General features: G+C 40.4%; 1 long non-coding RNA gene across 1 annotated transcript in view; it reads right to left on the bottom strand.

The window, feature by feature from the left end:
• The window catches only part of LOC141738266 (uncharacterized), a 72,799-nt gene extending 63,729 nt beyond the window's left edge, over positions 1-9,070 (bottom strand). The window contains exons 1-2 of the long non-coding RNA XR_012585354.1: positions 9,013-9,070; positions 702-790 (exon numbers count right to left, since the gene is read on the bottom strand). This is a non-coding gene — a long non-coding RNA (uncharacterized LOC141738266). The remainder of the gene's footprint in view (positions 1-701; positions 791-9,012) is intronic.
• Between the last annotated feature and the right edge of the window lie 4,457 nt (positions 9,071-13,527).

Raw genomic sequence — 13,527 nt, 5'->3', positions numbered from 1 at the left:
ATACATTTTTTTCTGTCCATATGTTTTTGAAGATAACAACAGGATTTTCACTGTGGTTTCAATTCTCTCCAGCTGGGTAATTTGTGTGACACACTTTCAAGGCACCCACCAGCTAAACAGCTATAACTTCTGGGTTTTAATGCATCTTAGAACACAATTGCATCCATCACAGTTCACGTGCTAGAAAGCGGGAGAAAAATATTTTCATTTGACAAAATAGGCACTGCCTCCTCAAAACAATCTAATATTTATAGACATTCTGACAGACTAATGAATAGATAGATACATTTGCATAGAAGGACAAGTACTAGTTTCTAGATGAAAGAACTGAGCAATATGATAAAGCATTAAAGATAGACAAATGTGTCATGTAGGTTCTGATTACACCATCTGACTGTCAGGAGAAAAAGAAGTAACTTGCTAGCCACGTATTAAGCAGACAACTCAGCAATTGAAAGGCTTTGAAAGTTTCACCAGAGCTTGAACAATTTGGATTTTTGGACTCTGTTGGTACTGGTTATATTTTGTTGTTGCTATTGGAAAGGTATCTTTGAAATGATCACTGAAAACCATCTGTATGTCTTCAAGAAATCCAGCGTTCCTGAGTGAGGTCAAAACATGCCTTAATTTTAAACACTAGCAAAGAAGGAAATCCAATGTCTTATCTTTGCTATGATATTATTATGTAGGAGAAAACTGACCTTATTGTTATTCAGCAGGCTCATTATTCCACCCCCTCTCATGCACATTTGTACTGTCATCACCAACAGGAAAACCGGTACAATGAAAACTGTAAGAAGAGATCATTTAATTAAAAAAAAAAATAAATCTGTCATCTAATCAGTAGTAAATAAATAGTGGAATATTTAAAAGTCTGGCAGGGTACTGTGGGAATTAAGGCATCAGTATGTTTATGTGAGAGGTGAGCTAGAGCAACTTTTTTATTGGTATGTCTTTTTACTAGCTCTAACAAAATACAACAAAGTGAAAACAACTTCGTAAAGAATATGTCTATAAGATGCCTTGGAGACCCTGGCTGTGAATAAACAGACTTGCTAGGAAGGATGTAGAGATAGTAGCTTAGGTATTTGGTCTGCAGGGATCCTGAAGGGTTTTGATTAGCACCATAAATAGGAGTTTCTGTCATAGACATTATTAAGCTGTTTGAGGATTTTAAGGACCCTTGGTTATCAAAGATAGAAATCATAGCTTTATAGAACTGGCTAGCCAGTGTTGGGACAGAGATAAAAATATAACATGAAAGAGTCTTTGAAGACTATTCTGCAACCCTTACTTGCGCCAAGTTTCACTTGTTCTTTCAAGGAGGACACAGTGGGACAAACTTAATATGAGAACAGTTGTAGAAATATGCTTAATAACACAATAAAATATAACAGGTGCTTCCCTCTTGGCTTAGGGCAACCGGCTTCAGCTGCCTACAAAGTGAAGAGAATGAACTAGGAGGGTAACTACCCAGATGACACACTGAGCCATTATTCCTTCTCCTTAATTTCTGCTGGGGAGCCAGTGCTTAGTTTTCAGCATGTAAGAAGTCACAAAGGAGAAAACAGAACTATTCCTTCAGAAGCATAGCATTTCTTAAACACATTGCCAATTGTAGGGCCCTACGGGGGTAGAGATGAAGAGTGTGACAGCAGTGACTGGGTTTGTTAGGGTGGTTTGCCCTTACTTCTGCAGTGGAAGGGAGATATATCTGGCCCAGTCAGGTCTCAGAGTAGAGCAGCACTTTAATGCAATCCCTGCAGCAGCCTTGTACATCCCAGAATACCAAGTAATTTTGTCTTGATAGCAAGACAGGGGATTGCTCACATAACGCAGAGGATCACAGGAAAATATAGCAATTATTTGCTATCAATTATCAAGACAGCTATTGCACAGGCAATGCTTTTCCCATGAGTATCTTAGGCCAGAAGAGCATAGCACACCCCTAGGAGAGATGTGGGAGCTAGCACCAGACTGCCCTTCCACAAGCCTATGGAGCAAGTGGCTTAGGGACCGACCTGTGCTTTCTACATTTGTTTGCATGAAAATCATCCTGCAGACTTGTTCTCAAAGTATCACAGTGACTCAATATCTCCGGAGTCCCCTTTAGTGAAGCCCTCGCTTTCCTGTACTGGTGACTGGAGAGTTTTTCTGGTCCTTGTCATGGGCTCACCACATGAACAGCCCCAGCACAACTTCTGAGTTACTGAAATAATTAGTCTCTTTGTTATTACTTTCCCTATAATCTTTTGCACTTTCCAGAAAATAGTATAAACATCTCTTCAAGAGCTTGTGTACTGATACCCCATCTTACATTATCTATCTAGCTATTTTCCCCATACTTTATTCTCTCTTTCTGGTTAATCTAACTCTCTTCTTCCTAATACGTCCCTGAGACCTTCTGCCTCCCAAGCACAGGCCCTACCACTGAAGCTCTTTTAATTAGACCTTATCTGTTAACTCAGATAGGACTTTTGGTTGAATATTCTTGAGCAGCTCAAATACCCATAGATCACAGAGGTATGTTACTGGCTTCCATTTCCATTGGCTCTACAGTAGAGTTATTTCGTGAAATTAAGTTTCCAGGACAAGTGAAGTTTGAGATGAGCACCTCTAAGTTGCTAGCAATTTGAAACACCAGCAAAAGCAAAAGAGAAGGGGAGAGAAAGGTGGTCTTGGAAGACTGAAAAGGTGCAACTTTACCCAGGGGCAGCACCCCACCCCAGAAGTACAAGTTTCCAGAAATATAAATTGATACCAACATCTTCCTGATTCACTAGGTCTTTGTAGATAATTTGTATTTGACATCCAAGAACAGGAATCACCCTCCACCCCTTAGATTTTAATTTTCCCAACCATGCTGTTGTTGACATAACTTTGTAGCAAACCAGACTGTGGATCCATATGTAAATATTACACTGAATAAGTTATGGGAGTCACTGTGACTTTCAAGACTTCAGAGTGCTAGAGATGTGAAGAGGAGGTAGGACATCATTCTGGGCATAGTTCAGTCCCACTGCTATACCTACTCATTACAAAGACACCACAAACATACTAAAGCAGAACATGACACTAGATTGTGGGTGATGGAGGTTCTGGCTTCAGCAGGGAGGATTCCTTCCAACTGCAAGAACTGAAAAGTCCTCCAAAGTTAGCCTACCAGTTTTTATTTGATTACTTCTCTACGTTTTGAAAATCCACATCTCTTTGTCCAAATAATTTCATTTTTTTCAGATTGATACTTATTTTAGTTTCATGGCAGTCTTCAAAAGACTGGTAGAGTGATCAGAAGCCCAAGCCAGAAAAAGGACATGGATACAATGAGACTTGCTGTTCTGTGGAGGGAAAAACTAGACTTACTCTGGAAAAAAAACCCACGTTTACTTCACCTTCTGAGCTGCACAAGTAACAAAATACCATAGATGTAGGATCTATGGTAAGCTGTAGTGCTGGTAGGGGTGTCCTTCTTCCCCTCAAAGCCTCCTTAGCCCCCAGACCGTAAAGTTGCAGAACAGCCTGTATCAGTCTAAACTATTGCCTGTCTGAAGCTACTTTTCCAGCCCTGTCAGCTGCTCTCAATCCTCACCTTATGTGAAGGGTATGAATAGATCCGGAAACTAACTGGATAAGTTGTGAATGTTTTCCTTCTCTGTGTACTTGAGGGTTTTTGCATTATTTTTTTTTTTTTTTGCCTTCATTTTCTCTTGAAGCCTGTCGGGGAAGTTGGGATGAAATCAGTGGAATAACATATACAATGGAAGTTTAAATCACTTGACTTGAAATTTGACACATACTAATGTCTTAACATAAGCTTCATGCAATAGGATATAGAAATAAGCATGCCACACACACGCCTTGAACACCAGCCAAAACACCAGTTATCTTGCAGATTGACAAACTTTTGGGAGCAATCTTACAAATGCTGATTGAGGTCAGTATCCCTAACACACCTACCTACTTACAGAGTGCAGTTTGTAATTCAGCTGAGAACCAGTACGTGAGTAGTTATGGGATTGGACTGAGTTTTTAGTTACCCTCTATAAGTACACCTTTGAATAATAAGAGCTGTTTGGCTGTAGGCTCAAAGCACCCCCAGTTTGGCAGGACCTTTTGGGTCTGCCTGAGCTTTATTTCGGATTTGGGTCTTTGCCTGCTCAGGTGACATTGGCACAGCCCGTGCACGCAATGCTGCGTGCAGGCACGAGGTGTGCCTCCAGGCACTTGCCTTCCTCTCACACGGGTGCAGCAACATCTTCTCCAAGACAAGGGCAGCAGGCCAAGGTGCGTTGAGCCTGTGGCCACTCCCTCTCTCACCCCACGTTGAATCCTTAAGGAACCGTCATCTTTCCTTAGTCCTATAGGTAGGGTCTCCTGGATCACCATCTTTGTGATAACAGCAGCTTTCTGTGGGAAAAAACCTAGCTTCCATGCACATGGCTTAGTACCCAAAGGTTATACCCTTTCACTGAAATCTCTAAATTCTCAAGACAAATTGGGTGACTAAGTAGTACCAAGCGAATGCGTTCCTCCAGGACAGGGTGAATGCACGGTTGTTACACTCCCAAGACAATCATCTCATATTCCATCTCAAACGCAATGGGTTTGAGACCGAGGTCAAATTATATGTTCTGATTATAAACACATAGGCAACTACTGATCTAGTAATTAGCTTTTTTATAGCTTTAATTAAATATCTAGCATATAAGGTTGAGCTTGTGAATGTGCTGTGTTCAGTGTGTACTTAGGTACAGATTTCTAGAAGGAACCCCAAGTGCAAAAGCCCGCAAGACTACATGTCATCACCTGCTATTCCAATATCGCTGCTGACTATGAGCTCCAAGAAAGGATCTGCATCTTCATTTCTATAAAAATCTCCAGCAACTGTGCATATGTTTTTTTTAAAAAAAAAAAATACTTTAAGGGTTTAAATAGACATCTTTGCAAGTATGTTGGCAAAAAGCAAGAAAATTGTTTTTTATGTTCAAAACATAAATATCTCTCAAATTAGTCTCTTCTGTTTCTGCATAGAACTCTGTTTGAATGAAGACAGTAACCAATTCTGATAACTAATTCAAAGACCTGCCATTATCACATACATAAAATGCTCCAAAGCTAAATGAACTATCATTCTGGAGCAAATACTCCCCTTGCTTACATGTACACAGTACCCAGTTCTGTCCTCACAGGAGCTGGCAGATCCCAAGGATATTTTACACCAGTTTATTAAGTTCTGAGAAAAAAAGAAGTTGGTAAAGTGCTCTTTCACCTGCATGAAATAGCATAATCTCAAGCAAAGAGACAGGCATCTTACACTTATTTGCTAATTTTAGTATTTTTTTGTATAAATTCATTGTTGAGTAAGGATTAAGAACACTGCCTTTCATGGGACAGCCCAACTGCTGGCAGATCTGTTCCTAGATCTAGACATATTTGGTGAACTGACCTGGTTATTGTAAATTTACCCCTGACTTGGGCATATTTTGCCTGAATTCTTACCATTTAGGATTTCTGTTATTCTCTGCAGCTTGAACAAGATGCACTGGAAACTCATGAGACTGCGCACATTCTCATTCCATTTCAAGCCAGCAAGCAAGAACAAAAAAACTCCACTGTGAGCAGCATATTATATAGTTATGTATCTATTACTCCATATGGATAAATATAACACACACACACATTTATGGAGAGGTGCTGGTGATGGGGATTAATGGTACATCCATTTGACACCCAACCTGACTGCCTCCCTTGGTCTTATCAGAATTTGAAAACAACAGCAACGCAGACTGAAACAAACTCTGTGGATATCTTAAGTATTTTAAATCATTGTTTAACAAAAGAAGTTAAGCCTTATTGGCTGACTGGATTCCGTGTTTGGAATGTCTGGATTCATTTTCAGGGTTGTATGCTTGCTTTCAAGCCCTATAGGAGCCAAAATAATACGACAGATGGAACTGGTGGTGAAAAAAGTAAGGATTCACAGGCAATCTGTAGAAATAAGACATTTCAAGAGAAAGTCAACCCATCATTATAGCAGAAAGCAGGTGACAAAAAAAAAAAAGGAGGAGAGGTTCATGACAGGGCTGTGAACAGGAAATTTGGTGGAGAGCAAGAGGAAATTACATTGGTTTCTACTAAGCAGCACAAGAGAATAACTTTCACATTTATTCCTTGATGCTATTGTTAAATGCATTAAAGGCAGCTGTACAGACAATTAGTAAGAATCCAACCCAGAATCAGCCAAGCTGACTGCCTACAGACTCTTGTTAGTTTGCATAGAGCTGCTTATGAAAAAGGAAAGTCAAAACTATACAAACATGGCTCTATCTTATCATGAAGTTTACAAAATTTGAAAACTTAAAACCTCTGCATCTTGGTAGCTCTCTGCTGCTCTTAAAAATAATTTTGAAGTACTCTTAAAGTCACCTTGCATTTCTAAAGATGAAAAATAAGGTGACTTTTGGTATGTATGAAAGCACTAACAGGAATAGCAGAAACAAGATGCCCACTGGTAATACCAAACGACGTGCACCACACATTGGAAAGATGACGGCAGACAAATGTTAGATGACAGTAACTTCCAATATTTTTCATTCCTTAAAATGATATATTACTGTCTGGTCATATTCCACAGCGGCCTCACACCAACATACACTGCTTGTTTTCCAACTACTTTCAAATCCCATGCATTCCACCTAACAATATTGATATCCCAATGGACTTACTCAACAGTACTGCATTTGCAAAATATACTTTTATTTCCCTCTTTTTCTTTTCTCCCTCTCTTCCCCCCTCCCCTCCCTCCTGGAGGCAGATACAAGAGCCTGCATTTTTATATTCTGAATGAAGAACTCGATTTCCACGCTGAAACCAACTTTCACGCTGAAGTTCTGTATTCACTTCAGTAGCTGCGGTAAGTATGAAATAGAAGACCAAAGTGAGAGGGTCAGTAGAACCAGCTCAAGCTGTAAGTTTGAGTTCAGTTCACAGGGATGGCACTCCAAGACTGACCAACCCACCCAGAAAAGCAGAGTGTTGCTGCCCTATCACCACGACATTACAGTGAAACATTTTAGCAGGCCCCTTGAGGATGTTTCAGAAGGCGTGCAACTACATCAGCATGCACCGATGAGGGCCAGAACATACACAGAAAAAAAAAAAAAAAAAAAAAGGACAATCAAGACACTCCAGCTTGAATGAGCCTCATAGGGATTTGCTTTGCAAAAATATGAGAATACACTTCTCCAAACAAAAAGTTATCAGAAAAAAAGAAACAGAGAATAAAGCATGGAGCCAGGTAATTTTGTGCTTTCTCTTGCCCAAATGCACCTGTGTCACCTTCACTAGTAGGATGAAGACAGTGATGCTATACGGGTTTTACGAACTGGTCCATGGTCCATGAGAAACTGTGCCCGTGCACAATTATTTTCTTGTTTCAAATGTAAAAAAAAAAAAAAAAAAAAAAAAAAAAAAGAAAAAAAAAGAAATCAACTAATTTCTCACTGAGTGTATCCAGCTTCAGCTTCAAAAACTTAAGGCTTACTAATGGCTTTTTCCTAATGAATAAAAGAATAGTCTGTAGCTTGTTATCAATTATTTTTACCTTATTTTGGATAAACCAAGAAACTGAAGCCTCTAATCTCCCACTGTATGACTTGTCAGGAGGACAAGTATACTTGTAGCTCTTTGAACCCTTCCTACTTTTCCAACTTCCTTCTTGAAATGAAGCCACAGCTTTCCAACATCACACTCTAAACCCACACACCAAGGTCGCCTGTCTACCCCCATCCAAGTTAGTCACCTCCCTGCTGTTGCTAGCATGTTCTACAAGAGCAGAAAATAGACTAAGACGCTTTATAGACACAACTTTGCAAGGGGAATAGATGTTCCGCCACTACCTTTTCTTATGACACCACCTGTAAATCAAGCTCTATATGCCTTATGGCTCCAGCAGAAGTAAGCAATGGACTCGATGCAGAAATTAGCTGAGAGGGGTGCATTAGTTGGTGTTTGTCAGGTGAGCCTGACCTTTCGTAAAGAGGTATGATGCTGAACTTGAGATCAGTCCCTGAGAAAGCAACACAGCCGTGTCACCGGGTAGCGTACTTCTGCAGTAAAGTCTTCCTTTAGGAAGTCCGTGACTCAGTCAGTCACTTAACCTCGCTTCCTCTCAAGTGAAGAGGAAAGCTCTCGTTATCATCACTTGTACAGGTTAAAGCCGACTCGTGCAGCAGAGCAGCACAGCACCCCTGTAGATGTTGCGAGTGCTGTACCAAGTGACCTGGTGGCACAGAGGCGTAGCAAACTGCTGTGAGCAGAGTGAGCAGAGCTCACCTGGGAACAGGAGGAAGAAAGGATGAGAGGCAAATGCTGCATCTCTCCCTGGGGCACAGTTTAGTGAAGCAGTGAAGCCTCCGGTCCTCTGGCCCTACCAATGTTCTCGGTACAAGTGGCATCATTCCCTTTCAAGTTTTGTGCCCACCACCTTTATGCTTAGACGGAACATCTCTCAGGGTCATCCTTTGCCTCTCTGGTCAGGTGTTACAGTGGTTCCCTGTGAGGCAGCACTGAAGGACTCCCGGGATCAAAGGGAGGAGAGGAGAAGCAGAAAATGATGTCTGCCCTTTCCCTCTTTCCTTTCTCTCCAATTTCTTTATCCTCCTGTACTTTCTTGTGCTCACAGTGCCCTTCATTTCACTTCCCAGTTGGATACTTCCCTTCCCCACTGCCTGACATGAATTCAGTCTGTTGGCCTCCAAAGTAGAAACAAAATTAACTGCTCAAAATTCTAGGGATTATCTTGGAGCTCCTGGGACTGTAGAAAATATCCTTTTCCAAAACAGTTCTTTCAGTGAGACCCTCAGCCCTCCGCTAGGAATAACAAAAGCCTTAAGTCTGGATACCGGTTCACTGTCAGAGGTAATTAAATCTGACTCTCAGCTAAACTCTCTCCATGGATCTGGAGACGAATAAATGTAACATCAAAATGAAGTATTTGTTGTGTTTGCTCACCTTTGTGCCGCTTCAGTAAAGTAATAGAAGGAGCCTGGCCTGTTCTGTGCAGTTTCCTAGGACACAAGTAAAAATAGGGCATTAACTCTCACCAAAATGCGCACGTTACAGGGGGGGCTTTCCGGCCTAAGTTACTGAAAAACGCTACACCCATATGCAAAAAAGATACATACACTTCAGCATTGGGCCTGAAGTTAACCCAGACTATTGAGTGGCTCCTCTCTACGGTGCTGCTGCTGCTATGTCAGACAAGGGCAGGGAGGAGGCAAGGTTCGTATAACTCCTGGCTTCAAAAAGATAAACAAGACCCTACCGCAGAATGATCTTATATGCTAGGAATTATTTCTTGTGAGTGCTGCCAAGCGTACTGTATGGTTGCTTTCCTTGATAGCTGCAGTGTTGATGCACTGAGAGAAGAAATAGGAATTTTTTGCTACAAAATGAAGGACTGAATTCTACTTTTGATTTCCTTTCTTACACGGCACAGTTTCAAGAGTTAAGGTTTTGGTTTCCTAGAGAAACTTGGAGATTGAAAACATCACCTAGCTTATTTAAAAAAACAAAACAAAACAAAACTAGTCAGTTTAGTCTGCTTTGATCTTGTTTGAATCAAAAAGGGCCAGTAGATAAACATTTGAATATACGACTGAAATTTTGCCATCTTCATTTTTTCACTAGGCTTCTGTCCACATATCTCTAAACAGCTATGACAGCACTGACTGAGTTATTAGCAACAGAAACACCATTCGGTGAATTTTACTCCCTTTAAGGAATGCAAAGCATGTAAATAAATTGCATGCTCAGATTTTTTTTTTTTTTAAACGAGTTTTCAGGGGTGAATGTCTTCAGGATAAAATTAATCTCTAAGCAGACCCTAAAAGAAACCACAGATAGAACTTTAATGGTGTTTCTATATTAAGTCAGCTTAATGTGGCAACCAGCTTTATCACTATTCACGGTCACGTAGGTAACTGTGAATCGAGCACACAGGGATTAAAATTTTATAGTAAATTATTATACTTGTAATTCAGTCTATGCCTTTAGCTGCATTCGTCACCCAGGCCAGGAGCAACGTGCAACTCTGGGTGATCCGTGTAGCTCACCAGCCTGGCAGGAACTACAAAATGATAACCACAGCAAGCAATGGAGCGTGGTGCCGAGATCCCTGCGCTGGTGCCAGCGGGGCTCCTTCAAGCTGGAAGGAGGCAGCTGTGGAATAGGTAATGTGGGTACATGGCTTTGGGGACCTGCGCCAGCCTTGTTTCATGACATTGCACTCTGCCATATTGACATGGCTGACTGCCTGAAGGCAGCTTGGGGATTTCTAACACAGTGCTGCGCTGCACCGTGGGGTCACGATTGTACTGTGTAATATGGCTCAAAAAGAGCTGGGAGATAATATTTGCGCTGGAATTTGACTTTCTGTGGTTATCTATGCTATATATATGTATAAAAAAAAAACAACACAAAAACAAAACAAAAAACAAACCACACAACACCTTAAACTTGGCCATTTAAATGTGAAAAGCAAAAGCGAGCAGATTAAAACTATCAGCACCACCAATTCCTGACACAAATAGATTATTTCTTAATTAGAAGTGTATATATTTGTAAACGGTTAGTCATTTCAGCTCTGAGAAAACATAAATATGTTATCATCTGCCTTAATATTAAGTGGGCTTCCTGGGTTTTTCATTCATGGCTTAATAACAGCAGCTCTCATTTTTGTACTCACAATAGAGCAGACTTAGCGGTTTTGTCAGACAAGACTTAGTTATGAATTACTGGACTCCACATTGGTTGTTTACAGTTGCAATCTGAAGAAGGTGACCTTTCCCTTTCCTGGGAAATGCTCTGTTCCTGTGAAAAATGCACAAAGACCCGCATTCCTTAACAAATCCAGCCACACGTATGTACAAGAGAATCATCCACAGAAGACAATTTATCACTTGTACTTTCATTGACTCAGAAGTCTGCCAGAACTCAATAAAGGCATGCAATAAATATGTATTTCTCTCAGGTTTTGGACGTACTTAATCTATACTTTCAATTAAAATCAGATGAAGACCTTACCATTCAGTATTACTTGTATTATCCAATACATAGATTTGAATCTGTGGAATCACCTGTGTTTTCCATTCATGAAAATTGCCTTTATCCTAGAAGAGATGAATTCTATCCCTCTAACTTCAGCACTCTCACTTTAGGCATCTAGTCTAGCCTAATCTAATCAAGTTTCTTTGCTCCTTCTTTAGTCAAAGGCCAGTGATGGAGCCCTTCAGAAGGCAAACCATATGAGATGCCCACCATAGGACAGGAGGTCTTGACTTTGAAAGGATGCAGGAGGACTGGTTAAAACCAACTGCCTAACCTCAGGAAAGATTAAGCCTACGCAAAGCATTCAGAAACACCGTGGAGCCATTTATACGTCTTAAGCTACCATTGGTGTCAATAGACAACAATATCCAATATTCTGTGACTGTGAGATAAAATGAAGTGAGGATGAGGCAAAATGTGACCATGAGGTAAACATAAAATCAGGTATAAAAAAGTTGCAAACAAATATTCCTGCATCTAAGTTACTTTAAGTGACTTGATTTCTGATGCCTAATGTGAGGGAGGGGAAACATTACGAGGCTTTCCAGGATTAAACCCTGTTGTAGACTTACACTGTTTAGGGTTCATCCTGTTGGGCTCTCAGAAGCTAAACTGCTCAAGAAAAAACAACATGGGTCAGCAAAAATGCACCAAAGGAATATCTTTACAACCACAATGGCAAGCAAACATTAACAACAGACCCACTTTGCCACTTGCTCAGATGTGGAGCATGCTTACCATGCTGACAGAGAAAAAAAAATACAAGTATGACAGGGCCCTTGTCCACATCATCAGATTGAACTGCAATTGCTGTTCATTTGCCTTTCAGTGAGATAGCTTCTCACTAGCTTCCTGGCAGGCAATCAAAACACTGTGTAAATGATGCTTTAAGGGAGAAATCCGAGGCATCTGGGAGCTTATGGAAAAAAAAAAAAAGTCATTTGTTCTTCAACAGGAAGGGAGAAACCCTCTTCTGCTGATCCATATAGTCACTACACTTCTTTATATAGAGAAATTCTATTTATATTGAGTCACCCCCCAGGACTTCACAGCTATGGATAGCAGAAGACATGCTGCATTTAACCCTATTTTTCATAGCTCTGGTCTTTCATAAAGACAAGTGTTTATGGGATAAGATTTCTCACAATTAGTTTCGGCCTTCAGGCTACTTGTTGTTGGATTGTTGTTTTTAAGCTTGAGCCAAACAGTGCAAAATATTTTGTTGCCTAGATATTTTTTTCCCCGCTCTAAGCAGGAGCCAGATATAGCAGTAGGGGCTCTGCACTGGGAGTCAATTAACATGAATTCTCTTCAGTTATAAATTCTGATGGCTAATAGCAATGGTTTAGGCTTGCTGACCGGGAGTTTCTCTGTTTTCCTCCCCCAAGTTAAAAGCAATTTTAGAATCCAGCAATATATGTAAGCAGTTCCAGTTATTTTTCCAGCAAAACTGTTTTTCAAGACTTACTTTCACTTGTCATAACCTGTCTTTTCACACAGCTGTAAAGATCAGCTTGTCAAAACAGGACAAAACCAAACAAGTAAACAACGAAAACCAAAACCCAACCAATCAAAAGAAAACCCCAAAACCCCAACACTCTCCGCCTCAAAAAAACCCAACCAAACACCAAAACAACAAACCAAACCTAAACAAACAAAACCCCCAAAAAGCAAAAAGGGAGTATCCTTGAGAGGCAAGCTTGTCAGTTGTATAATTTTCAACAAAAGTTGCCCAAAATTTAAAATTCAGGGAAGCATTAGTCATTTCCACATTCAGCTTCACTATTTCTCTACAATTCCTCATGGCTAAGGCTTAGCTTATCCCTGGTACCTGCTCTCCCTTGTGGGCCTGTTTTCCAAATCATGAATAACAGTTTAGAAGTGGGTTTCATCCAAAATTCCTCCCCCACTTTGCACTTTCAATTTGATCTAAAAATGTTCTTAGTTCAAAGTGCTCTATGAAAGTCTCAGTCATAGAGTGACTGGCATTACCTTTCTTAAGTGTAACATTAAGTTACTTGAAATTTCTTCCCCCAAGTGTCATCGTTTCCCTTTTGAAAGGGAACAGAAACTGCATCTGTGGGAAATCCACCTTCCAAGTTGTCTTGGAGTCATAACACCTAGAAGCCTTGACTGATGCAGTCCTGGATAGGCAAACACAATGGAAAACAAGATTTCATTAAAACATCATCAATTCAAATTGCCTCCAATTAACATTTTAAGTCTGACAAACTGGAAATTCCTTCTTTAAAAAAAAACCAAAACAAAACAAAACCTCCCTCTTCCCCCACCCCCAAGCAGCTCTAGTAAGTATGCTGGGTCTTTAGATACCAGCTGCGGAGCTTCAGTCATGCTTAAAACTAGACATTTATTCAAATGGTTTTGCACATCAGAATTTTTCTAGTGCCTCATACAAAT

This window comes from Larus michahellis, chromosome 2 (assembly GCF_964199755.1).
Source record: "Larus michahellis chromosome 2, bLarMic1.1, whole genome shotgun sequence".
NCBI lineage: Eukaryota > Metazoa > Chordata > Aves > Charadriiformes > Laridae > Larus > Larus michahellis.
Note: the sequence above shows the minus strand (reverse complement) of the source record. Positions and strands in the feature narration are given on the sequence as shown.